The sequence below is a fragment of the Anolis carolinensis genome, chromosome 1 (assembly GCF_035594765.1).
Source record: "Anolis carolinensis isolate JA03-04 chromosome 1, rAnoCar3.1.pri, whole genome shotgun sequence".
In the NCBI taxonomy this organism is placed as follows: Eukaryota; Metazoa; Chordata; class Lepidosauria; order Squamata; family Dactyloidae; genus Anolis; species Anolis carolinensis.
The window spans coordinates 263,633,223-263,660,548 of record NC_085841.1 but is presented as its reverse complement, the minus strand read 5'-3'; the positions used below and the strand labels follow the sequence as shown (position 1 = coordinate 263,660,548).

The window sequence follows — 27,326 nt, the reverse complement described above, 5'->3', positions numbered from 1 at the left end:
AGTTAAGAGCTTGGTCACAGAATGAATTAAACTCTTAATTGTAGTAGGAAAAGAGAGACAGAGGACCAGGTCTCTTGCTGTTTATGGATTCAAAGGATGCCTCAGAAAGGCCCCTAGTCATCGTCATCTTCATCTTCCGCCTCCTTCTCCTCTTCCTCTTCTTCTTCTTCTTCTCATTCACAAATTTGTATGGTTACAATTAGCATGAAACATATTGACATAATAGCAGCCTTTCTGTTCCAAGGGCATGCCAGACAGCATGATATAATTCACCCAAAGACAAAGTCAAAATGGCAGCTTTGATTTAAAACAAAGACTGAACATATCAGTAAAAGCTGTCATTAGGCAGTCCACAGAGCTCTTGTGAAGATTTTATCTTCTCTCCTGCCTCTGAACAAATCAAGCTGTACAAACCCAATGGCCCACAAACTTCCAAAATGTGACTTTTGACATACAGCCTTAAGCTTCTGTGCTGCCAATCTGTCTGGACTGTTAAATTATCACTAAATTAAATCACCGGGGGGGGGGGGGGCTCCATTTCACCAATGTTCCCTCTTCTTTTCCTTTCTAAGTGCCCAAAGTGGGACAGGGGAACAGATTTGGTGCTGGAATTGCTATCTCACTAAGGACAGCCAGTGGTTCTCATTTGAAAGGTGAGGTAAGTCTGCTATGGATTTCAATCATAAGATTAAAATAAGATAAGATAAAATAAGATAATCATAAAAACTGGAAGGGATGCTCAGGGCAATCTAGTCCAACTCCTTCCCATGCAGAAAGACACAACTACAGCACACCCAAAAGATGCCCATCCAACCTGTCTAAAGATCTCCAAAGATGAAGAATCCACCACTGTTTGAGGCAATCTTTCAGATATTTAGGTAAACTCTTTTTTTCTTATTTGAACTCATTGGTTCTTGTCCTAGTCCCTGGATCAGCAGAAAACAGATATTAAAAGATGCTTTCAGTTATGTCTGAGGGTGTCAGTTCTGCAGTACCCCAACCAAGGGGTTCCTGAGCTGCTACAGATCAGGGAACTGGCAAGTGGCACCCTGTACTTCCAATGAGCTGTCCAGGGTGCTAAACATTATCTCCACAAACTATTGGGCCCTTTGGCTAGCTCTTTTAAAACGATGAACATCAGATTCAACACATCACTGACAAGTCCTAGAATAGGTGAACTCCCCCAGCAACAAAATACAGTAGAGTCTCACTTATCCAACACTTGCTTATCCAACGTTCTGGATTATCCAACACATTTTTGTAGTCAATGTTTTCAATATATCGTGATATTTTGGTGCTAAATTCATAAATACAGTCATTACTACATAGCATAACTGCGTATTGAACTACTTTTTCTGTCAAATTTGTTGTATAACATGATGTTTTGGTGCTTAATTTGTAAAACCATAAACTAATTTGATGTTTAATAGGCTTTTCCTTAATGCCTCCTTATTATCCAACATGTTTGCTTAGCCAACGTTCTGCCGGCCCGTTTATGTTGGATAAGTGAGACTCTACTGTACACCTGAAGTTGCTACCACTTGATCCCTCAGTCACAACACTACTGTAATTGTCACTATCCTCCCTATCTTCTGGGCAGATACTGGTTGCAGTGAAATAATGGTCAGAAGGGAGGGGATAGAATAAGCAGCTTAGCTCTAACTAGTGGTGGGTGGCTGCCATGTTTTATAACTCATAATGCAATGCCTGGTACCATACATACATGCTGCCCAGTTCTGATGGAAGAGGAGATGCTATTTAGTTCCTGTTCCATTACTGTCAGACCAGATAGCCTCAAAGAAAAAGCAGCCAATCAAAACTGCAGGAGCACTGCTTGGAAAAGTTAAATTTTTGGACTACAACTCCCAGATTCCCACAGCTCATAAGGCCACATAGTCAAAAGAAGTAACTTTTCCAAGTTATGTCCAGGTGTGCCACCAAATGGTCACCAACAATCTATACTGAGGGAAAACCAAGTTTTGTGCTGGCCATACAATTATTATTTTTATTATATTTATCTATACCCCACTTTATCTCCCACAAAGGAGACTCAAAGCGGCTTAACATAAAAGCATCAGCATAACAATGTAAAAATATAAAAATATACAAACATTAAAACAGGATTAAATATAACCAGTATTTTAAAAATTCCCAATTAAAACCATTAGAACACATCCAAATTTAAAAACCACAGCATGTGTTTTTATGTGTTACTCCCTTCTCACCTCCCCTGCTCATTTGAGCTGGATAGAACCAATGTCGCATAAAGGTTAAACTAAATCTAATGGCAATACATATTCGCCACTCTATGTACCTTCAAATAATAATAACAACAACAACAACAACACATCACACAGTTCTAAACGCTTGGGAAGTGTTCGACTTGTGGTTTTGTAATATGAAATCCAGCATATCTATCTTGTTTGCTGTGTCATACCATGTTGCTGTGTCAATAAATAATAACAATAACAACAACGATGATGATAATGATGATGATGATGATGATGATGATAATATAAAACTTTATTTGTATTCTGCCCTATCTCCCCAATGGGACTCAGGGCGGATTCCAACATACAATGGCAAACATTCAAAGGACAGGATACAAAAGAAAGCAATTAGATAGAGGTCTGGGCTATGGTCAGTTGTCTTCCTGAGGGACAGAACACTGGCTCTCAAATTGGCTTAGCAAATTTTGTTACATGCTATGCATATGTCAAAGGCACAATCTTTCTGTTTTTCAAAAGTTTGTCTAACTCTGCGGGAGAGGCTTATTTATGTGAAATATGTATAGACCACTCCTCACTGTAATTGGTTCCAGGGCAGTTTTCGCAATTAAAATAACCAGTGGACCAGCAAATGAGCAAAATAAAGCTTTAATAGGTAAGCTGAAATAAGCAAGCCCCAAACATGAGGTGTTTTGGAAAGACATGCCAGCTTCGGGCACAAGGATGAATTGCCAGGCTTATGAGAGGAGGGGAAAAAATAAGGGAGGCAACAAGATAACAATTAATGGGAAACATTTACAACATCAAAACAATAAGACTATTCCATAATATATATGTATATTTTAAAACCAGCAAAATCAAACAGCAAATAAAAACTGGAAAAATAGAAAGGAGGGTAGTGATTGAAGTGTAGAAGTTAATATCATGCAAAAATTCTTGTAGATAAAGTTCCAGAGATGGGAAAGCACAACAAGATCTTCACTCTGCTTCACCTCAAGTAGAGCCTGAGCATTTAAGTACTTGCAAGATGAAATAAAAATGTTCCTTTAAGGTACGTAGTCCCAAGCTGTTTAGAACTCTACATCCATTCTAATATTGTGAATGGGTCTTAAAAAAGTGGTCAGACAGCTAGAGAAGGACTTTAACAATATATCATTTCTAACCCATGTGCCAAGATGTATTCTGTGCCATCTGAAAGTTTCAAGTCAACTTCAAAAAAGGTAAAGGTAAAGGTTTCCCCTGACGTTAAGTCCAGTTATATCTGACTCTGGGGGTTGGTGCTCATCTCCATTTCTAAGCCGAAGAGCCGGCGTTGTCCGTAGACACCTCCAAGGTCATGTGGCCAGCATGACTGTATGGAGCACCATTACCTTCCCGCCGGAGCGGTATCTATTGATCTACTCACATTGGCATGTTTTCGAACTGCTAGGTTGGCAGAAGCTGGAGCTAACAGCGGGCGCTCACTCCGCTCCCGGGATTTGAACAGGCAAACTTTCGGTCTGCAAGTTCAACAGCTCAGTGCTTTAACACACTTCGCCACTGGGGCTCCTACAACTTCAAAGGAAACTCCAAATATAATACCTTCCAAAGGTTACGAGGACATGAATACAAGTCAATGTGGGGTAGAAGTAGAGAACTGGATGAAAACTTGGGAGTCTCAAGTTCCAATCTCTACTGAGACATCAAATTAAAGGATTATCTTATGCCAGTCACACCCTCTCACACATAGGTTTGTTGTGATTTTATTTATTTTAATTGTATCCCACCTTTCTCCCAGCAGAGGATCCAAGGTGGTAATATAATGGAAAATAAGGAATTCAAAAGCAGGAATATCTGTGACCAGACACTAACCAGTTAAAAGTGTTTTGTTGCTGTGTGCCTTCATTTCCAACTTATGGCAACCCTATCACAGGGTTTTCTGGAGCTGAAAGTGTGTGACTTGTCCAGGATCACCCAGTGGGCTTTCATCGCTGAGCAGGGATTCAAACTCCGATCTCCAGAGTCATACAATCCAATACTCAAATCACTACACCATGATGGGTACAGCCGACAAATGAGCAAAACTTGGCACAAGGCATGCCATGTTACTTTTAGCTATTGGAATCTCTCCTAACAAAACAAGATCCATGAGACGTCACAAGATTCAAAACTGATTCTTCAAGAAGAGAACTTCCTCTTTCAGACCAGTTGGAAAACATCCCACCCTCTCAGTCACCCAGCACATCTGTATCACAAATATACTTCACAGGAATATATGTACATGCGGTCCCCGAGTCACAAACATCCAACTTACAAACAACTCATAGTTACAAATGGTGATGAGGCAACAGGAAGTGAGAGAAATCTGCCACTTGGAAGGGAAATTCCTTCCTGAAAGAGTTATGTGGAAAAGGTGCCTCCACTGAAGTTTTATCACTGATCCTTGTTTCCACAACAAGCCATTTATTTCAAAATCCAATTATCACACAGACAGAGAATGAAGTAAAATCTTCTGAACAGAAGCACAGTTAGCAAAACAAACACCAGAGGGGTGTTAACCCTTCCTGATGCTATCCAAACTCAAAGAACCTATCTTGTTCATAACCTGGAGACTGTCTTGCAGTTACAGCAATCTGAAATTGCTTTACTTGTCTTGGTTTCCATCCTATTGGAGCTCTGGGATATGTTGTTTTGTAAGAGATTTAGAATTTTCTGCCAAAGAAATCTAGAGCACTACATATCACTCTGTCTGATGTTGGGGATCAGCAATTCACCCCAACTGAGTGCCAGGGGCTGGTACTACATTTTGCATTCATTGGCTACACTTATTGCTTTCCTGGAAATTCACCAAGGACCAGCAGCCAGTGGCACCGACATATGGGCCACCACATTGAGAGGAATGCCCCAGAGGAGTGCCCTGAATTAACAGCACCACCACACAAACACATGGCACAAGACAAAAATCCCGTGGGCCTCCCCTCTAAAACCAAGAATGGGAGCAGGTTATGGCATTTACGCAGCTAGCCTGGGTCCTTTCCTAAAAGCAAACTGGTATTAATATTACTCAGAATTCATGGTATAGTGATTGAAGCACTGGGTTATGACTATGCAGGGTTTGATTTCCTGTTTGGCCATGGAAACTCAGAGTGATCTTGGGTGACCCACATACTCTCAGACCCAGAAACCCCTATGATCAGGGTGACATAAATGGTTTGAAGGCACACTGCAACAACAATGGTGTATTTCATCTGTAGATATCTTCTTTCACTATTGCACTTCTATATGCAGAATGCTGCCTTTTTCAAAATGTTCAAACAACAACATATCCCTGACAAGTGGGACAACTCAAGCCCTTCCTGTTCTTAATTATGATTATGATTTCAAACTAATCTAGATACTATTTTTCCCACCCCACTAGACCATACCTGCAAAGGTACACTGGACAAGTTCCATTTAGGCAAAAAATGAGCAGCATCTTTTCCCAAATCAATAACAAATGTCAGTGGATTGACTGTTCTTTGTCCTGCAACCCATGCATTTCTATTCAACAGAAGTATGGAGAAAGCCTTTTCCACACTGAATCTCATATGATTTCCCTTCTCTGGTACATAACACACAAAATGCTAATGTGTTCCAAGCATTTACTGATAACTGTCATTTTTAACCCTGGATTTTCCCCTGCTGTTAGATGGGGCTGCATTGTTGTGTTTCTAGTAGATCGTTTCACATTTTTATGGTGTTGTTTGTGAAGTTCTTTTGGATGTATGAAGTATGTAAAAAACACAATTCTGTTCAGAATACTTCATCCCTCTATTAAATCAGCATGGCAAAAGACAGCAGCAAAATTATGTCCATGGAAAGGTTCCCTTATCTCCATCCTTATCCTCAAACAGTTATGCTGAGGGTGGTATGAATGTTTACAGCTGTACATCCCTTGGTAAGGTAAAGGTAAAGGTTTTCCCCTGACAATAAGTCCAGTCGTGACCGACTCCTGGGGTTGGTGCTCATCTCTAAGCCGAAGAGCTGGCGTTGTCCGTAGACATCTCCAAGGTCATGTGGCCAGCATGACTGCATAGAGCGCCGTTACCTTCCCGCCAGAGCGGTACCTATTGATCTACTCACATTTGCATGTTTTCGAACTGCTAGGTTGGCAGGAGCCGGGGCTAACAGCGGGCGCTCATTCCGCTCCCGGGATTTGAACCTGGCACCTTTTGGTCTGCAAGTTCAGCAGCTCAGCGCTTTAACACACTGCACCACCAGGGGCATTTACAATATTACTGGAAACCAAATGTAAGTCTGTTTCTCTACCATAACTCCTGAAGGAAAATGGTTCCAAAAAATGCTTCTTAACTATATAAACACTCCAGGTACAAAAATGGAGACTCTAAACCAATATACACTTTAAGAAACCTTTGTATAAACAAAATGAAATACTAATTTAGTATTTATTATCAGTGTGTTATTATAAAGATGTGTTTATTTTTTTCTTGTCGGATTGTATACAATATGACATACTCTTTTATCTAAGGTATTGTAAAAAGAGGAAAGAATGTATACTTATATATTTTGCTTGATAAATTTATAAATAAAAATAATTTAAAAAATGAATTTAGTATTTATTCCTTGCCCACTCTAGGTCACTGGATTTTTTGAGAAGAGTGTACAACGCAGATCCAACAGATGGCACAGACGCACGTGGCAGGTATTTACATAACCAGGAGACATGTGCAGGAGTCTGAAAGTATGCACTATATTCAGTTTAGGATCCCTGCTTCAGAAACAAACAATAAAATCAAGAAGTGCCATGACTTGCAGGTAGAACAACACCCAGCTTCTGGATAGAAATCAGGTATATGCAAGAACAATTCCTGACTCTGTTAAATATGACTTTGAATGACATTAAAGGAGTACTTACAGAAATGTTTCTCCCTATGTTCCATGTCCAAGAAATAACACAGTGTGTACAAAGGGTGAAAATTATACTGAGATTCAGGGATTTTTCCTTTGTGTGTATTCTTGCAGGAAAGCATAGCACGAGGAACATGGCAGGTTTACACCAAATTACACGATCCTCAAGGCTTTTTAATGGCAGCAGAAGCAAAACAGCTTTGCGGGAAGCTTTTAAAGCTCAGTGGAAAGATGCCAAGGGCTTCTGTTGGGCGTCACACAAATAAAGCTGGTGAAAGTTTTCTTTAAAAAAAACTGAGGCGATTCTCCCCTTATTATCCAGCCTAACACTGAAACCAAATCAGCAGCAGCAATTAACAAGGTGTAAAATAAACAACCTGCCACCTGCCTTATCAGTCCCCCTTCCCCTTTTCAAACAAGTCAAGGGCTTGGCGTAGCTTTCCAAATTGGCAATGGATATTATGTATGCATTTATTCCACAGCTGTTCTTCATTGCACCCAACATAACAAGCTTACCAAAAGCTTCACTTTTTTTCCTCCATAAGTATAAGCATTACCTTTAATGAAATCAGGGGTGTGAAGTTAGCAAGCATTAACTGTGACATCTCCAGCCATGCTCCAGCTTAATTTGCTGGGTTTCAGCCATTTTCCACAGGGTGACATATAAAAAGCAAGACTTTGGCATGAGACTGGAGGCCTGTCTAGGATCTGTTCACACTACAAACTTACAGCACTACCATTCCGCTTGAACTGCCATAGTAAGATACAAAATCCTTAGAGTTGGAGTTTAAGGGAGGGGCATGTTAGATTCTCAGCCAGAAGGGTCCTATGGTACCCCACTTAGAAACTCAATATTCGATAGGATACAAGTGGAATTATAATGCTTATCATTGTGAGTGTGAAGGGGCCTGTTGCAGCCCATCCACTGCCTTCAATAAACCCACATTTTATTTCACTGAAATACTTGTTACAGTACAACCATTAGATAGCTCTGGATAAATGGAAAGAGAGAATGAAAAGGAGATCACTTCTCCAGGAAAATGTTCTGTTTTGGAAAACCACCTACCCCCTATCTCTGATATCTAGCTGCCATTGATACCCTTGCCCTCTATGAATCTGCTCAACCAATGCTTGCAGCTGTCCAAGCTGGTAGCCTTTACAAATCCTGTTGCAGCAAAATCCATAATTTACCTATGTGACATTTTCTTTTCATGACAGATAAATCCCCCACCATTCAGGTTCAGTGGTGACAATTGCAATATTTTAACAGAGGAGGAACAGCTGTTCCCTATCACTTTTTCCACCCCCACAAATATTATCTTACACCCGTATTATGTCTTCTCCAACTCAGTATTTTTATAACCTAAAAAGATCTGAACACTGTAATCTCAGCTCCCATATGAGGCTTGTTCTGTCTCCTTGATCATTTGGATTTTGCCCTTTTCTGCCACCATTTCCAGCTCTCTATTAGAAGCTCGTTTTGGATCCCGACTTATCCTCTGCAAAGGGGAAATCAGTGAAAATCCCTTCCTTGCATGTGGGAGTATCTCAAAAGCAAAATACTGCCCCGCTGACACTTTAAGAGCTGAGCACTCATTTTTAAGAGCATGGAAGGTAACTACTTTCTCTCATTTAATTTCTGTCCCACTGTCATTATGGCCCAGGCAGCTCTTAAAAGCATTACAAAAATTTGCCAAGAGAGATGAGAGAGGGATGAACATGCACACAACAGGAAACGGAGCTCATAGCAAAAACTATTTTTTAAAACAACAACCCTGTTGTCTGTCTCCACTCCAACTCAGGCACCTAAAAAAGTAAGAGGGTGAAAGAGATGCACTCCCATTGTTCAGCTCTTATTTAATGTATTTCCCAGGAAATCATTATGATTAGTCATACCAGCCACCTCCAACTCAATCTTTTGTTCTGATTTTGCCTGCTTGGGTATTAAAGGGTAATGCAAAGCAGAATTCATCTAAGGGTGTATCTATCTACACTGTACTATGACTGCACTTTGATATCATTTTAACTGCCATGACTCAATGCTATTGAATTGTGGGAGTCTTGGAAAGCTTTCACCTTTTCTACCAAAACTATAGCCTCACCAAACCTAAAAATCCCAGAATTCCATATCAGTTAAACTGATTCCAAACTGCATTAATTCTGCACTTTAGATGCACTCTACGTCACCTAACTATATCCACAGATTTCATCATCCACAACTTGAAAATAAAGGTAAAGGTAAAGGTTTCCCCTGACGTTAAGTCCAGTCATGTCTGACTCTGGGGGTTGGTGCTCATCTCCATTTCTAAGCCGAAGAGCCGGCATTGTCCATAGACACCTCCAAGGTCATGTGGCTAACATGACTGCATGGAGCACCATTACCTTCTTGCCGGAGCTGTACCTATTGATCTACTCACATTGGCATGTTTTCGAACTGCTAGGTTGGCAGGAGCTGGAGCTAACAGCAGCCACTCACGCCGCTCCCGGGATTTGAACCTGGGACCTTTTGGTCTCCAGCTCAGTGCTTTAACGCACTTCGCCACTTGAAAATACTCCCCCCCCCCCAAAAAAGAGAAAAAATCCAGAAAGTAAATCTTGATTTTGCCATTTAATGTAAGAGACACCTTTTTACTACACCAATGTATACAATGAGACTTAAGTGTTCATGGGTTTTGAGATCCACAGAGAGTCCTGGAACCAAACTCCAGTGGATACGAAGGGCTCACTGTGTATAGTATGACCCCCTTATCCACATATTTGATATCCATGTTTCCATTTATGCACATTTCCAAACATCTCCCACAAGTTTTGTGGACCTTTCTTGATCCTCCAGTGCGGTTCTACAGTATGCCTCCAGTCCAAGTACAATCACAATATAGTGTGTGATGTTATCTACGGTTTCAGGAATACATGGGAAATCTTGGAAAATATCCCTATAGGGTATCATCACTTGCAAAGGAACATCGAAGTAGGGGATGAAAAGCAGTCCCACAAAACAAAATCTACTGCATTTCTGCTAATTTTCTAGCAAGGTGATCATATACATCATTACCTGCTTTGGACAAGATTTGTCTCACACACAGTGAGAAATACAGGTATACCTCATGAACCAAGGCAATGTGTCTCTGGGCATTACTTCTTTAACAGAAAATTTGGTACTGTGGCATATTTGTTGTGGGCCTCCAAGTTGCATCTAATTTGTGGCTAGCTTAAGGCAGTTCTATTACAGATTTATCTCAACATGATTTGCCTTTGCCTACAGCAGAAAGTGTGCGATTCAACCATGGAAATGGAGCAAAGATCCAAACACTGGTCTCCTGGAAACCAAGTCCAACACTGAAATCACTATATCTGGCTTGCTCTTCTACTTTACCTGTAAGGCTAACCAATTTATGTCAGCATAAACTTTCATGGACTATGGTCCACTTGTTCATCTCATTGCGACTGCATGGGGTACAAACTCAGCAAACACTGCAGGGCAAGTGTGAAACCAAGTGCAAACCATGATAGGATGGTCAAGGAGTGCCTAGTTCCGTTTTTAATTGGATGTTTAACAGTTGTTAAGAGATCATAGATGGGACCCAAGTACATGAAGTGTACATAAACTGATCAATGTTTGGAAAAGAAAAGTTTTTGTCTAAGTCAAGAGAAAAAGACAGAATTAACCTACAGGCATATTAAGCTGCAGGTGGATGCAAACATTACAATTAGAGGAAAATTGTCCAAACACCATCATAAAACATGCAACAGTGATGGTAATGAGATACAGGAAAAGACAATTGTTAACATTGTAATCAACCTTGAAAAGATTGGTTCAGCATAACAATCTGGCTCCTGTAAACTAATGGCAGATCTGTTTAACTGCTAGGCTCTTAATTGTCTCCGAAGTGTGGGAGAAATACATAAATACTGCTTTCTGGTAAGACAGGGACTTTTAAAAAGAAGATTTTATGTTGTTTACAAAACTGTATTTAAAACCAGCAGATCAGTATGGGTACAATGTGCTAAGGAGCCATTGCTTCTGTTCAAACCTCTGCTAAATTAATGAAATTTGCAAATATATCCCACTTCATTTGCCCCCCCCCCCCTTCTCAGTGGACAAGGAAGAGAACTCTCTCTTCAAATTCCTTTGTTCCCCTAGAGACATTTAGAGATCAGAACAGGTAGTTCAGATACTACCTTTATGATACTACATTTCTGTCAAATTTGTGCCATTTATTCTCTTGCTGCTCTGTTTGTAATATGGTGAATGCAGAAGGGCACTGCTGGCAGAATACAACATATATGACAGTGGAAGATGAACAGGTATAGCAAATACACCACTAATGTTATGGGTGGAATTACAAGGACCCATGATGTTGTTGTTGTTGTTGGAGCCCCGGTGGCGAAGTGTGTTAAAGCACTGAGCTGCTGACCTTGCAGACCCAAAGGTCCCAGGTTCAAATCCCGGGAGCGGAGTGATCGCCTGCTTTTAGTTCCAGCTCCTGCCAACCTAGCAGTTCGAAAACATGCCAATGTGAGTAGATCAATAGGTACCGTTCCGGCGGGAAGGTAACAGCGCGCCATGCAGTCATGCCGGTCCCCCTCGATAGACTGTCACCTTGTCGTGGCAAGGGGGCTTGCGTGTTCCAATGAATCTGAGGGCACAGCCATGCACCGACTTCCACACATTTAAAAAAATCACGCACAGGCGTCTTCCAAGAAATGGAGGACCATCATCCTCGAACTACGAGGGATCGCCTAAGTAAGTCATGCCGGCCACATGACCTTGGATGTGTCTATGGACAACGCCAGCTCTTCGGCTTAGAAATGGAGATGAGCACCAACCCCCAAAGTCAGACATGACTGGACTTTACCTTTACCTTATGATCTTGTTGGCAGAAAAGAATGAGGGGAGAGTTTGTAGCAGGGTCTTTCCCTAGGTTAATATCCCTAGCTGTTTAAGATTTGAGAGCTGTATCTAAGCAAGGATAAATCCAACACCCAAATCCCATGAGAGAAGAGTTGGACCTCAATGATTATGAATTTCAGCACTGTCATTGGGAGCTGGAAAAAAAAACCCAGGGGTGTTCTGTTTTCTGTTTTGGGTCTGTTTTGTAGACGATTGTTCCTTCACAATTTTCCTCCCTGAAGCATTGATTGGTTAGTATAGTTGGACAAATTTCTGACCAAACTTCCTGCGTTCTGAGTGCTTATCTCATGGATATGAACAGATGTCCTGACATACCAATTATTTTTGTGCAGGAGATTGACAACTGAGAGCTCAAGCCATATGCTACTTTAAAAAGGATGGGCACCTATGTTGGTAGTGAGAATCCACAGAATACATTGTCCAGTTTCCTTGTCATTAGTCTGTCCCATTTTCTGCACAAGTGAAGTCTGACTAAATACTTAGACAACTTTGTGCATTGACAAGATGTTGAACACTTGGATGTTTTATTATCTCCAGAACTAATTAGTCCCTGATCCTTGTAGAAGCCTCCATCCATCACCCCACCCCCATTTAATTTATTGGTAATATATAGAGATTACATTTCAGAAAAACCACTTGAGCTGGAAAAGCAATGCTATCTCAGAGTTAGCAAGGAATAACTAGAGTGAAAGAGAAACAAAATGGAGTCCAGGTGTTGAAAATGCAGTAATAATTTTTGGTAGGTTAGATCATTCTGAATAATTGAGATGTTGCAGGTAAACCCATCTGACACTTGGTCATAACCCTGGTTGTTTAAAAACAACAGCTCTGCACTGTCCTAGTAATGCAGTGCAGTTACATCTTCAAGAGATTGTCAGGGACAGCAACATTTAAACATATATAGATGGAGATGGATTTCAACAAGAAAAGACAAAAATTTTGGATACTTCCTGGTGCTACCAAGCTGAACCTACATTACTAGGACAACAGTCAGCAAAATCATCTTGACTCAAGTTCTGCAGGACTATAGATCAGGAAAGAAAGTGAATAGGTGGTTCAATAACAAAGGACACAACACATAAATCATGCCTCACAACCTTGCAATTTCATACACTGTAAGAGTAGTTAAGTTTCTGAGAACACAAAAAATCAAAGTTGGCACATTGTTCATCCCAGGCTGCATGCAAACTCCAATCTGATATTGAAAATGATATGTTTAAGCAAATATACTTTTTAACTACTGTATCTTGCTTTCTTATGCTCTGAATTAGTTCCAATGAAGTCAGTAGGGTTGACTTTCAAATCAACCAGACTATAACAGTAAGCATCACCATGGTTTGTGATGCTAAAGTCCTGATCAACCTAAAATGATGTTGTTGCGCAACATTACTAGGGCCCTTCTACACTGCCACATAAAATCCAGATTATCTGCTTTGAACTGGATTATATGGCAGTGCAGACACATATAATTCAGTTCAGATAATGTGGATTATATGCTTTGGATCTGGATTATATGGCAGCGTAGAAGGGGCCTGAGACAGTGCAGGGCTGTTTTTTAAAATCTCTTGATCAAAATGAACAAGTATCTTGTATCGTTTTGTTTAAGAAACATAGTAAATGATTCAGAACTTTATCAGAAAAGTTGTGTGCTCCTCAATGATCCTGGACCTAGATTATAATATGAACCAAACTCTTGGCAATAAGCATAGATAAATTCTAATAAAGTGCCAGAAAGCCACTGAATTCCTAGACATTTTGGAATTCCGTTTCCATAATCTCTTATCATTGATCATGATGGTTAGGGAGGGCTGGAGTCAAAGTCAAAATAACCTCTAAATCCCAAATTAGCATCTGCATCTTGGAGCCACATCTAGAACTCATAACATTATAATGTAAGTTTCTTTTCCAGGCAACTATCTCTAAATTTTCATTCACTTGAATTTCAGTCAGGGAAGCCAGAAGGAGCTTTTACAGTTTGAATGCAGACACATAGAGTGAGAGTTGCAAGCTGACAGAAGGTAAAAACATCTTGAGCTCATTGGCATCAGATGCATCATTAGTAGGAGTCAATTTGCTTCCACCAGGTTCTGTTTGCTTACACCTGTTGAACACCTGTAAGCAAACAGTTATTTCAAGGATGCTATGCATGCACTTTCTATCTATAATTAAATAAATCCTGTAGCATTGCTTTCAGCTTTCACCCCATTTTTTAAAAAGGACATGATGCTCTTACAGCCCAATTACATTACAACTTGGAAATAATGCTGCTGTATACCATGCGACTTAATTTCCTATTTAGTCTGTTTATGAGTGCAGCCTTCCTTCTAACACTGCCTTCAAACAAGAGACGTAAAGTCTCAAAACATATCACCATTCAAAATTTAAGTTTGTAAAACTTCTAAAGGTAAAAGGGGAAGTAGTATATTCATTTCTACAAGAATACACTAGTTGCTTCTATTCCTAGAATCAAATCAGTTCCTTCTGTTCATAGCATAAAATAATGACTGTCCTAGGGAAGGGCAAAAAAAACACAAGCCTTCTAACTTCATTAGTCCCGGAAGGCATAAAAAACTGATATTTCAGCTATCTCAGAACCCTGTTGCCTATATTGGGGGCATGTGCTCCTCTACAGTTCACGTTGAGGCTGGAGTTTCAGCACATCAGGTCAATAATCCATGTTTTCAAAAAATAGTCACGAAAGACGCATTAACATAAGCTGTGCATTAAGGCACAATTATTTATACACAGGGCAGTAATGGCTTATCTTAACTCTCATGAAATTCTATTTTCAGAGAAACTAGCACTTGAAAAACCCATAATACTAATAGACCCAGTAACAAGGATAACCAAGGGACACAGTTTTTCAGACTGTACAAGAAGAAAAGCTCAGTTAAACAAGTGTAGCTTGCAATGGCATACAATAGCATGGCACCACAAGAGTTCTATTTTCTAGGCATGTTTTATTTGCACACTTCAATATGTTGTTTTGCATACAACTTTTCATAGCTCTGAAATTTTGAGATAGTAGAATGCACAAATTACTGGTATTTGGAAATTGCTAAGGAATTTCCTTGTCAGGTGAAAGTACCACCGCGCCTACTAAAATTATGTTTTATAAAGAACTTTGTAAAGATGTGTGTGCCATGATGGCTCAATTATTTTGGAGCCTCTTTTTAGTTATTTTCTCCTTTTGTTTTTTGTAAAGCCACCCAAATGCTTTGGATGCTGTCAAAGATAGTTAATAACAATTTATCATTACTAGTAAAATTATTCTCTACTATGGTCTTTTGACTATGCACAGCAAAGAGAGGTCAGGGTAAGGTGGGACGGCCTCTAGGATGTCATTGCCCCTGCTAATTAAAAAGTCTGGAGCCTTGATTCTAAGTGCCTTGGCCCCACAACACTAATGGCTTTCAGTGGAGGCATGAAGCAACAACATTGTCTCACATAGGGCTGAGTGGTGCCATGGAGACCACTGAGTCTTTCTGAACCCCTCGGTCCTTGATACGCATGGTCCTTAACCATGCTTAACTCTGATGTCAGTCACCTATCTAGCTCCAGGTCTCAGTCTAGAAAAGACTTTTTTTCTTTTCATAACTACCAGAACACCACAAACAATGTCCATGCTATCTGAGGGATTCTAGGATTTGGTACTGAAAAATGTTTTCCATGTTTTACTCCACATATAATACTGTATTTGCATTCTGAGTGTATATGGCCTCTCTTTTTCTCTCTCTATCCCAGAGTAAATCTGACAAAAAAGATGAATCTGTGTCCAAGCATTTTCACAGAAACACAACAACCACCACCCTGATAACATGGGCCACAAAAAAAGAGTTTCCTGGCTTGCTTATTCCAACTGCTTTATAAAAAAAATTCTAAGAGGAGAAATCTTTATTTCTAGACATTTGCCCTCAGTGCCACAGGACCTTTTTATCAATACAATAGCCCAACATTAACTAGACCAACTAGACACAAGGAAATGAATCAAAACGTGTGTGTACAAGCACTGAATGTTAATGCGTTATTTACGAACAAGCATTAATAACTGCTAAGAGGCAAACTTTAAAAGGCACTCAGGTTGAATATGAAGCTAATTTTAGAACGTGCCACTAATGTACCTATTAAGAAAAAAAATGCCAAAGTTTTGACGGATCTTATTAACACAATCTTGCCACTTCTGAACTCTGGGATCTGTTCCAGACAGTCAATCAAAGAATAGAGTTATAGTTCGCAGAATAACCCTCTCACAGTATGGATGCCAACCTTCAACTTCCAAAAAAAACCACCTGTGCTCCCTTTTCCCTGTGCTGTCTATAGCAGAAACTGTAGATTCAACTTCTTGGAAGCAAATAAACGATTAACTAAGACATCCTTCCTAAGTTTCTGGGATGAAAAGTAGAAAGTCAAAGAAAAGAAGACGTTAGGATGATGTTATTTTCACTTGTGAAGCTGACTGGCCAGAATTTGAGATGTTCCCAACAGGCCCCATGCATGTCCCATTACTCTGTCAAGATACGTTGGTGAGTACACGAGACAGAGTTTTCTCTTTGCTTCCTCTTAAGCCAAGTCAGGTTGGCTCCATCCCTGTTGGACATGAGGAAGTGAGCAGAGCTACACTATTCCATTTGGCTTGAAGTTTCTGGGATATTTTATTTTAATTTACATCCCTTTGGAGGCACTGCTAGACAAAAAAAGGAAAATAAATAATTTTAATTTTAACATGTAATCTCAACATGTCTAGCAATAAAGCCTTCACACTTATGAAGCAGGACAAGCTGTAACTATAAGATCTCTGTCGCCAACGTTTTGGTTTCTTTATGATCAGATTTTATCATACTTGATGAAAACTTGATAGAGTTCAGGAGAGGACAAAGAAAATGAAGGTGAACACCAGATCTGGTCCATGGGAATAACTAGCGAACACTGCTTTAAAGGGGCTTCATGCCGTGTTCTAAATAGCTACATTCCTGCCTTGCCCAGAATTCAGACAGAAAAGTGTTTTAAAATTACAACTGCTGGCTTTACCTCATTAACATACATATATAGGTAGGCTCCCAGAGATTGCTTCACTAGTCTGATCTACAATCCAATGCATAGCTACTCAGAAGCCATTCCCATTAAGTTCAGGAGGGTTACTCAAATATAATTGTGTCTGAAATTGCAACTTTCATGTATAACGTATAACAACATCTAACCTTATTCTAACAAGATCACATAGGTTAGGCTTGACTGGAAGATGTTTATGTGTGTTTACTTCAGCTTTTGTTCCTTTGGTAATTTCAGTGAACTACTGAACAACAGCAGTACCTCTCACACATCTTCTTTTTAACTTCTCTTATTTTCCCCCTGGTTTGTTCCTAATGCATACTTCATGCTGAGATAAACACTGCAGCTATCCCATGAATAAGGGAAACAGAAAAGGCTTCATTTTGGAAAACAACAAAAGGTTCAGTATCTAACTCTTAGTCTAAATAACCTAAAGGCACCAAATCCTATGTGATCTTGGAAGCTAAGCAGGGTCAACCCAAGTTAATATCTGGATAGGAAACCACCCACAAACACCAGGTGCTTTATGCTTTATACAAAAAAAACCTCTGAGTATTTCTTGCCTTAAAAAAACCCTCTGAAATTCATAGGGTTGGTACAGGTGACTTGAAGACACACATGCATTCATGTGTGCACACACACCTAACTTTTCAGGACAACAGAAATAACTACTGGATTTCACAGACAGGTGCACTGTCATTTTAATGCCAACTTGCCTTTGGATGCTTGAATAACTTTTGCCTTTGCCAATAGAATCTAAGCCTGAACCAACAGCAAATAACCACAGTCAAGTGCAGAAGCATTCTCTGTAATGAAAAAGCACAGAGAAAGCTGGAGCAATGCGATGAACTCCAATGACTCCAGTCACACATATTACCACTCAGTTTACAATGCCACTTAAGGCACTGGTTTTGTCAAGAAAGTTGGTGCTGGAAAAGATCGTTGGCTCTCAACACGGGTTTGACTTTTATGAATCTGATTATACTTAAATGCCATTAAAATGATCTTCCTAAGTAACTCCAGGTCCTCAGGCACAACTCTATAGTCAACGCCTGCCAGAACCTTAGAGAGAATCCCTCTCCAGGAATCGCTAACTCCTCTAGTCTGATTCTATGATCACCGCTTTGAGTCCCGATCTGGGGAAAAAGCGGGATATAAATAAATTAATAATAATAATAATAATAATAACTTCCTGCAGATTCCTAGAGAGGTGTTTTCTCAGGTTAAAAAGTGATTTTATGTATTCACATTTTCCCCACTTTCACAAGGGTCCTATGCCCCTAACCCCAGCGAATGTGAAAGGCTGACTATTGTTAAATAATGAATCATGTGTAGCTGCTTTAATGCATACAAGCAAAAGAAAAGGTTACTAAGTGGCCTTCAAAGACCTCAGCAATTCTCAAGTGTTCTGGGGGGAAATGTTTGAGAACTACTGACTTTTTGTTATTTGCAGAACCTTCAGAATAATCCATAAGACCAGAAACCAGTGGAAGAGCATTTCAGTCTTCTGCAATATTTCTGTCTTGAACCTTGCCATTCTTCAACTAATTGACTTCAGAAGGAAGGCTCCAGTGTCAAAGAGCTGAATTTGATTTTTTTTTAAAACACTCTGTGATGAACTGAGTAGAGGCAAGGACTTTCTGTACCACTACATTGTTCACACAGCATAGCTGCAACAATGTTGTGAATGGTCATGTTGCTCCTCTTAAGCCATGCGCAGAACCACTAGAATCTGCAACCCAAAGGGCTATTTTGTTCCATCCAGCCACGTCATTATCCATGATGCCCCCTACATTCATTCTCACCTACCAAACTATGCTCAGTGAGCTATTTTGTGATCTTCTACCCCATGCTATTTTATGGGTTGCCAGCTTTATTTGGCACTTCTACAAATGTTGATGTTTCTCCAAGCCTCCTTATACCTCCTGGATGCTATTGTTTGTAAAGAACAGATTCAGATGATGATTTTGCTATTAGTAATCAAAGACATAGCTGTGTTAATCTGTTTCAGCATTGAAATAGACACAAAGGAATTGTGTGACACCTTAGAGACTAAGATAAAGAAATGTATGGCATTCGCTTTAAAAAAAACAGCACTTGTATCTGGATGAGATAGATGGGAGTCCACAAAGGTTTATTTTTCTCACTTAGGCTCAAAGATGCCACAAGCTTACTTTTTAGTTTATAAGACTATCACAATTTGTAAGACCACCACAGATAGTATTTTTGCCTTGCTACTGTTGGTCCCATTTTGCTCTCCTTATGTTTACATATATCTATTATTTATTATTTATTTATTTGCTAAATTTATACCCCATCCTTCTCATTCTGAAGGGGATTCAGAGCAGCTCACAGAGTAGTATGTGTATGTGTGTGTGTGTGTGTGTATATATATATATATCAACCAATTAAAACAAATGTTCATACATCTGACTAGTACTCAAAAGCTTATTACTCTGCAATATATTGGTTAGTCTGTAAACAGTTGGAACCTTTTAGAGATGTGAGGACCTTTCCTCAAAATGCATCCAGGGATGCCTTTTTCTTTTACCAGCCTCCACCTTTCTTATGCTTTCCATTTTGGTAAAGTGAGTGTTAGTTTGACAAAGTCTTTAATCTTCTCTGCCAATGCTGATGCCTCACCCAACTACAAATCCCAGAACCCCATAGCTTTTAGCCTTGGCAGTCAGAGTGGTGCCAAATTGCAGTAATCCTACAGTGTAAAACAGAGCTTTCCAAACTGTGAGTCGGGACACACTAGTGTGTCACCGGTAGTCTCCCAGTGTGTCGCGTGAAAAATGCTCTCCCGCCCACTGCCCCCACAAATAAAAGCTGGTGTTGTTTGAGTTTAGGTACTGTTATAACTTTTATAATATGTCCAATTTGTTGATGAGTTGCAGTAAATACCACTAAAATGGATAATAATAATAATAACAAACTTTATTATTAAACTTTATTAATATAAGTTATAGATAACTTTCTAATTAAGAGAAGAAAATACATTGTGTATGATATTTCTGAGGAACCACATGGAGTGGCTATAGAGCAGCGTTTCTCAGCCTGGAGGTTGGAACCCCTGGGGAGGTTGCAAGAGAGGTGTCAGAGGGATCACCAAAGATCATCTGAAAACACATATTTCTGATGGTCTTAGAAACCCCTTTGGCAGAGAAGACTGAAGATCTTTCCATCTGTCCTTCTCTTCCTTTTTTGGAAACAAAGGGCAAATCCTCCCACCAAAAGCCCTCCCCCTGTTATGATTGGCCGGCCTGCCAGCTAAGAGGAGGGCTGTTTTCTGAGACTCCAAGTGGGGAAGAGAGAGCAAGCATGCTCGGCGCATGGCAGCGTTGTGCATGCGCAATGGAGAATGTGCAAGGTTGGAGGGGGGGCTCACGCCAGTGAGTCCCTTCAAGGCAGAGGGGTAAGCGCCCACACAATGTGGGACTGAGAGTGGCCCAGCAGCATCAGGAGGAGCAGCAGAAGAAGCTTAGGTAATTTTTAACGCTATTTATTAGAAAAAGTCAATCTTTCCATTGGCTTTTTTAATTACTGTCCCATTAGAAAATGCATAAGGAGGTGGGTGAACTATAACTCCCAAAGTCATAGGTCAATATTCCCTAAATCCACCAGTATTCACAGTTGTCCATGTTGGATCTGTGTGCCAAGTTTGGTTCAGATCCATAATCGGTGGGGGTCATAGTGTTCTCTGATGCAGTGAGAACTACAATTGCCATCATGTTGGGCCAACTCCCCCCCCCCCCAAAAAAAACCCTACCGGCATTCAAAGTTGGTCATATTAGATATTTATGCCAAGTTTGATCCAGATCCATCAGTTGGGTGCACATTGCTCTGTCAATATGAGTGAACTATAACTCTCAACCTCTGAGGTCAGTCCCCTAGAAACCCCACCAGTATTCAAAGTTTGGCATGTCGGGTATGTGTGGCAAGTTTATTAGTTCCATCACCAGTTTGGTACAGAATGTTCTCTGAGTGCTGGTTAACTACAACTCCCAAAATTCGAAAACAGCCCCCCCCAACCCCATCAGTACATGTTGGCCTTGTAGGTAGTGTGCCAAGTTTGGTGCAGATCCATTGTGGGCTGGGTTCAGAGTGCTCTTAGATTGTAGGTTAACAATAAATCTCAGCAACTACAATTCCCAAATGGCAAAAATCAATCCCCCTCCCAACCACACCAGTATTCAAATTTCAGCATATCGGGTATTTATGCCAAATTTGGTCCAAATCCATCATTGTTTGGGTTCACAGTACTCTCTGGATATAGGTGAACTACATCTCCCCTAAATCACTGTCAGTTCCTCCTAAATACCTCCAGTGTTTTCTGGGAGTTCTTTGTGGAAGGTTTGACCCAATTATATTGTTGGTGGGGTTCAGGGGGTTCTTTGGATGTAGGTGAACTATAAATCCCAGTAACTACAACTCCCAAATGTCAAGGTCTATTTTCCCCCAAACTCCACCAGTGCTCACATTTGGGCATATTAAGTACTTGTGACAAATTTGGTCTAGATCCATCATTGTTTTGAGTCCACAGTGCACTCTGGATGTAGGTGAACTACAATTCCAAAATTCAAGGTCAATGCCAAGCAAACCCTTCCAGTATTTTCTGTTGGTCATGGGAGTTCTGTGTGCCAAGTTTGGTTCAATTCCATCATTAGTGGAGTTCAGAATGCTCTTTGATTGTAGGTTAACTATAAATTCCAGCAACTACAACTCCCAAATGACAAAATCAATCCTCTCCAACCCCACCAGTATTCAAATTTGTGTCAAATTTGGTCCAGTGAATGAAAATACATGCTGGATATCAGAAATTTACATTACGATTCATAACAGTAGCAAAATTACAGCTATGAAGCAGCAACAAAAATAATTTTATGGTTGGGAATCACAACATGAACAACTGTATTTAGGGGTCGTGCAACATTAGAAAGGTTGAGAACTACTGCTATAGAGGAAAGTGCACAAGAATCAACTGTAGTACATAAGAAGTGTGAAGAAAAAATCCAAACCTCATTTAAACAGTAAATATTATATGAAAGTTATATGTATTATACTAGCAGGCCTGTAGCGAGGGGGGGGGGGGTTAGGGGTTCAACCCCCCCCCCCCCCCCGAAATTTTTCAAGTTATAAAAAAAATCTCGTTTACTCATGAATTTTAACTGGTTAACCAAATCCCCATGCTAAGTCTATGAGATGCAAGACATTAAGAGTCCCTCCAGGCACTATCTCAAGCAGATATTGACAGGTTTGTAGCGGGGAGGGGTATGTGCTAGGGGTTCAACCCTCCCCGAAATTTTCAAAACCCCTCCCGAAATTTTTTTCTGGCTACGGCCCTGTATACTAGACATAGGGTATGAAACCATTATAAGGGGTTCGGCAGTAAAAGTGAATTATTGTGTCTTGAATGAATGCATGTCTAAAAAGCGTGTCACCAACATGGAAAGTTTGGAAAGTTCTGGTGTAAAGACATCCCTGGTCTCCAGAGTTGTAATCCACACTCAAACTGCTAAACCATTCCAAAGATGCAGTTGGGCTTTTAGCACACTTTAGTTGCTGTGCCTCAATGCTATGGAATCCTGGGAATTGTAGTTGGGAGAGACAAAGACAATCCTTGGCATGGAAAGCTAAAGGGCCTGTACAACTCCCAACTGCCAGGGACCCATAGTGTTGAGCCATGGCAAAGTGGCATCGAACTGCATTAATTTTGGGTTGCTGTGAGTTTTCCAAGCTGTATGGCCATGTTCCAGAAGCATTCTTTCCTGACTACACAGAGAAGCCATTGAAATCCACAAGCATGTGGACAACTTCAACAGAAACGGGGAAACCATGGAAATGAACAAAATCTGGCTACCAGTATTAAAACACTCTAAAAACTTCAAAATCAGGAGAGTCACTAAAGAACAACACTCAGAAAACAGGGGAATTCCAGACATGAAACAATCGGGACCAGCTAACACCCCCAACAAAGGATTGCCCCAGGTAGGAAGCAGCCAGGCTTTGAAGCTGCAAAGCCATTCAGTGCTAATCAAGGTGGCCAATTGCAACAGACAAGACAAGAGTTCTTTTTCCCATCCTGGACATTCCACAGATATAAACCTCACTTGCCTAGTTTCCAAAGCCTCACAACCTCTGACGATGCCTGCCATAGATGAGGGCGAAACGTCATGAGATAATGCTTCTGGAACATGGCCATACAGCCTGGACAACTCACAGCAACCCAATCCGAAGATGCAGTTGGGCAGCACTTTTTTTTTTTCCGTGTCAGGAGCAACCAAAGTTGCTTCTGGAGTGAGAGGAGTTGCTTCTGGAGTAAGAGAATTGGCCGTCTGCAAGGACGTTGCCCAGGGGATGCCCGGATGTTTTGATGTTTTACCATCCTTGTGGGAGGCTTCTCTCATGTCCCCGCATGGAGCTGGAGCTGATAGAGGGAGCTCATCCGCGCTCTCCCTGGGTGGGATTCGAACCTGGCAGCACTTTAACTGCTGTGGCTCGATATTATGGAATCCTGGGAATTGTAGTTGGGAGGGACGAAGGCAATCCTTGGCAGGGAAAGTGTCTGTACAACTCCAAAAAGCCAGGATTCCAGAGCTGAGCCATGGTTGTTAAGAGTGGCATCGAACTGCATTAATTTTGCAGTGTAGCTGCACCCCTGGTCTGGAATAGCTCAAATCAAAGCACCATTCCCAAGCCAAGGCAGGCAGGCACAAGTGCAGCTTCTGATCAATACTGGCAGAAGGAGCACCAATCCGAACTGGTGGAAAAGCCAAGCCTGGCCACTTGCAAAAAGCCCTTCCCACTCTTTTCGTCAGCAGCTCTCCCTCCTCAAAAGACATTGCCATTGGACACAATCCGGAGGAGGTTACAGGCTAATCCTCCCGGAGCTGGAACATTACGTGCCGAGGAAGGGATCCCGCCCATTTCAAAGGCGACATTCTGTGGCCAAAGAGACAGAGAGACTGAGAGAGAATTCCAAAAGTCCAAGGCGCCCCACCCAGAGGCTTCAGCCAAAACTGAGGAAAAGTAGGACCAAAAAAGGTGCATCTACACCAGGCATGGGCAAAGTTGGGCCCTCCAGGTGTTTTGGACTCCAACTCCCGCCATTCCTCACAGCCTCAGGCCCTTACCTTTTCCCCCTCAGCCGCTTAAGCGGCCTGAGGCTGTGAGGAATGGCGGGAGTTGGAGTCCAAAACACCCAGAGGGCCAAACCTTGCCCATACCTGATGTACAGACATCCTAGAGTTAGAGGAGACCACATGAGCCATCTAGTCCAACCCCCTACCATGGAGGAAAAGCACAATTAAAGCACCCCCAACAGATGACCACCCAGACTCCAAGGAAGAAGCTTCCACCAGACTCCAAAGCGGAGAGTTCCACAGTTGAACACCTTTAACTGCAGTCTCTCAACTAACTTCCACGGCATCCTGGGAGTTAGTTGTCCTTTGAGGAGGTGTCTTTCGCCTTCTCTGCCAAAGAGGGCTGGTGTCTCACCAAACTACAGCTCCCAGGATTTCATAGCTTGGTGGTGCCATGCTTAAAGAGGTGTCAATTCAAGTTGCTATGAGTTTTCTGGGCCCAGGAGCATTCTTTCCTGATGTTTCACCCACATCTATGGCAGGCATCCTCAGAGCTTGTGAGGTTGTTGGAAACTAGGCAAGTGGGGTTTATATATATCTGTGGAAGGTCCATGGAGGGAGAAAGAACTCTTGTCTGTTTGCAACAAGTGTGAGTGTTGCAATTAGCCACCTTGATTAGCACTGAATAGCCTTGCAGCTTCGAGGTCTGGCTGTTTACTGCCTGGGGTGTCAATTCACATAAGTCATGTATAAATACTTATGTATAAATATGTGAGGGGAAGTCATAGGGAGGGAGAAAGCTTGTTTTCTGCTGCCCTGGAGACTAGGACACGGAACAATGGCTTCAAACTACAGGAAAGGAGATTCCACCCGAGGAGGAAGAACTTCCCAACTGTGAGAGCTGTTCAGCAGCGGAACTCTCTGCCCTGGAGTGTGGTGGAGGCTTTTAAGCAGAGGCTGGATGGCCATCTGTCAGGGGTGCTTTGAATGCAATTTTCCTGCTTCTTAGCAGGGGGTTGGACTGGATGGCCCGTGAGGTCTCGTCCAACTCTATGATTCTAAGTCCCATTAACACAGTGGTTCTCAACCTGTGGGTCCCCTGGTGTTTTGGCCTACAACTCCCAGAAATCCCAGTCAGTTTACCAGCTGGGAGTTGGAGGCCAAAACATCTGGGGACCCACAGGCTGAGAACCACTGCATATCCGGCAATCCCTCTGGTCAACGAGTGGGTAATTCATTCCACGCCCCCGCCCTGCTGAACTCAAGCACACGCTCGGATTCCGGTGCCCTCCTTCCTTCTCTCCCGGGAAACAAACAACCCAAAACAAGCCTCCGGTGGAAAAAAGCAGCTCCTCAGAGGAAGACAAACAAACAGAAGATGCTGAAGAAGCTTTGGAAAGCCCAGCCTGGCAAAGACGCGCAGCCTTTTAGAGCCGAAACGATGCCGGCTTCAAATCACGGGCAGAGCCGCACTAACCTGCGTGGACGGCAATGCAACGTTTGCCTTGAGAAGCCTACGCGGGTTAAGGGCCCAGGCGCCCAAACCGCCCGAGGAACCGAGAGAAGGAAGGAGGGAAGGAGGGAGGGAGGGAGCCTCCACGTCTGCCAAGTAAATGGAGCCCTCGCTCTGAAGTGGCGCCTCAAAACAGGGCATCGGGTGGGGGTTGCGGGATCCAGGGAGCAGCTCCGCTCCAGGTCTCTCCTGGGGTGATCCGCACTGGAGAATCGATGCGGTTTGACCTCACTTTCACATCCAGTGAGATGGAATCCTCTGAGTGGTGGCGGCGCAAATGGGTTCGGCTGAACTACTGATCGAAAGGTCGGCTGTTCGAATCCGTGGAGCGGGGTGAGCTCCCGTCTGTCAGCTCCAGCTCCCCAGGCGGGGACATGAGATAAGCCTCCCGCAAAGATGGTTAAAACATAAAACATAAAAAAAAACACCCGGGCGTCCCCAGGGCTACGTCCTTGCAGACGGCCAATTCTCAAGTCTGCAGTTTCTCAAGTCGCTCCTGACACGGGAAAAACAAAACCGCAGCGGTCGTTTGGCAGCGCTCTTTGGCAAAACTACAACTCCCACTATCCCACAGCCCCCGGCCGCGGCAGTCAGAGCGGTGACAAACTGCATTAACCGGATAGTGTAGATGCACCGACTGTCACCACGAGACCGGGCGGCTGGGGATAAATGCTGTGGAAACAAGGGAGCTGTATTGCTGTGAGTTTTCCGGGCTGTGTGCCCATGTTCCTGAAGCATTCTCTCCTGATGTTTCGCCTGCATCTAAGGCAGGCGTCCTCCAAGGTTGTGAGGTCTGTTGGAAAACTAAGCAAGTGGGGATTATATATCTGTGGAAGGTCCAGGGTGGGAGAAAGAACTTTCTTGTTTGAGCTCTGATCTTCCCCAGGCAGGTAGCAGCCAGGCTTTGAAGCTGCAAGGCTATTCAACGCTATCTGTGGAAGGTCCAGGGTGGGAGAAAGAGCTTTTGTCTGAGCTCTTATCTTCCCTAGGCAGGAAGCAGCCAGGCTTTGAAGCTGAAAGGCTATTCAATATCTCTGGAAGGTCCATGGTGGGAGAAAGAACTCTTGTCTGTCTGAGGCATGTGTGAATGTTGTAATTAATCACCTTGATTAGCACTGAATAGCCTTGCAGCTTCAAAGCCTGGCTGCTTCCTGCCTGGGATCTGTAGTGAGCTTCTCTGCGTAAGAGTACTGGTGCCTCTCCAAACTGCAACTTCCAAGATCCCACACATTGAGCCACGGCAGTTAAAGCGGTATCAAACCGCAATAATTCTCCCTTCCGTCCTCCCTCTCCCCTCTTTCTTGCTCGGCACCAGCAGCGAAAAAACTTGAGTCGGGCTCTCTTTGCAAAACACCACCAGTTGCTCGCTTTCCAGCCTATTCCGCTACAAATCGCGCCTCCCTCCCGAAACTGAATGCCTCCCCGCGCAAGATGACCAGGGGGTGATGATGATGATTGATAGCGCTCCGGAGATGGGCAAAGCGAGAGGAAAGCAGCCAATACCTGAGGCGCAACCGGGCTTCCCGAGGACCCTCCGCTCGCCGCTCTCCGCAGCCCGAACGCGCCCGCCGCCCCAGCTGCCACTCAAGACAGCGCGCACGAGAATCGCGAAGCGCTCGCCGGACGCCACTCTCTTGAGCCAACCGAGGCGC

The 27,326-nt window shown here is 42.2% G+C and overlaps 1 protein-coding gene across 3 annotated transcripts in view; it reads right to left on the bottom strand.

The window, feature by feature from the left end:
• tspan4 (tetraspanin 4) overlaps positions 1–27,308 on the bottom strand; it is a 747,849-nt gene extending 720,541 nt beyond the window's left edge. For 2 of the 3 annotated variants that reach the window (XM_008108423.3, XM_062976117.1), the window contains exon 1: positions 27,178–27,308. The gene's annotated coding sequence lies outside the window, so the exon portion shown is untranslated. The remainder of the gene's footprint in view (positions 1–27,177) is intronic. The other variant, XM_008108460.3, reaches the window with a different exon arrangement.
• Positions 27,309–27,326: the final 18 nt, after the last annotated feature.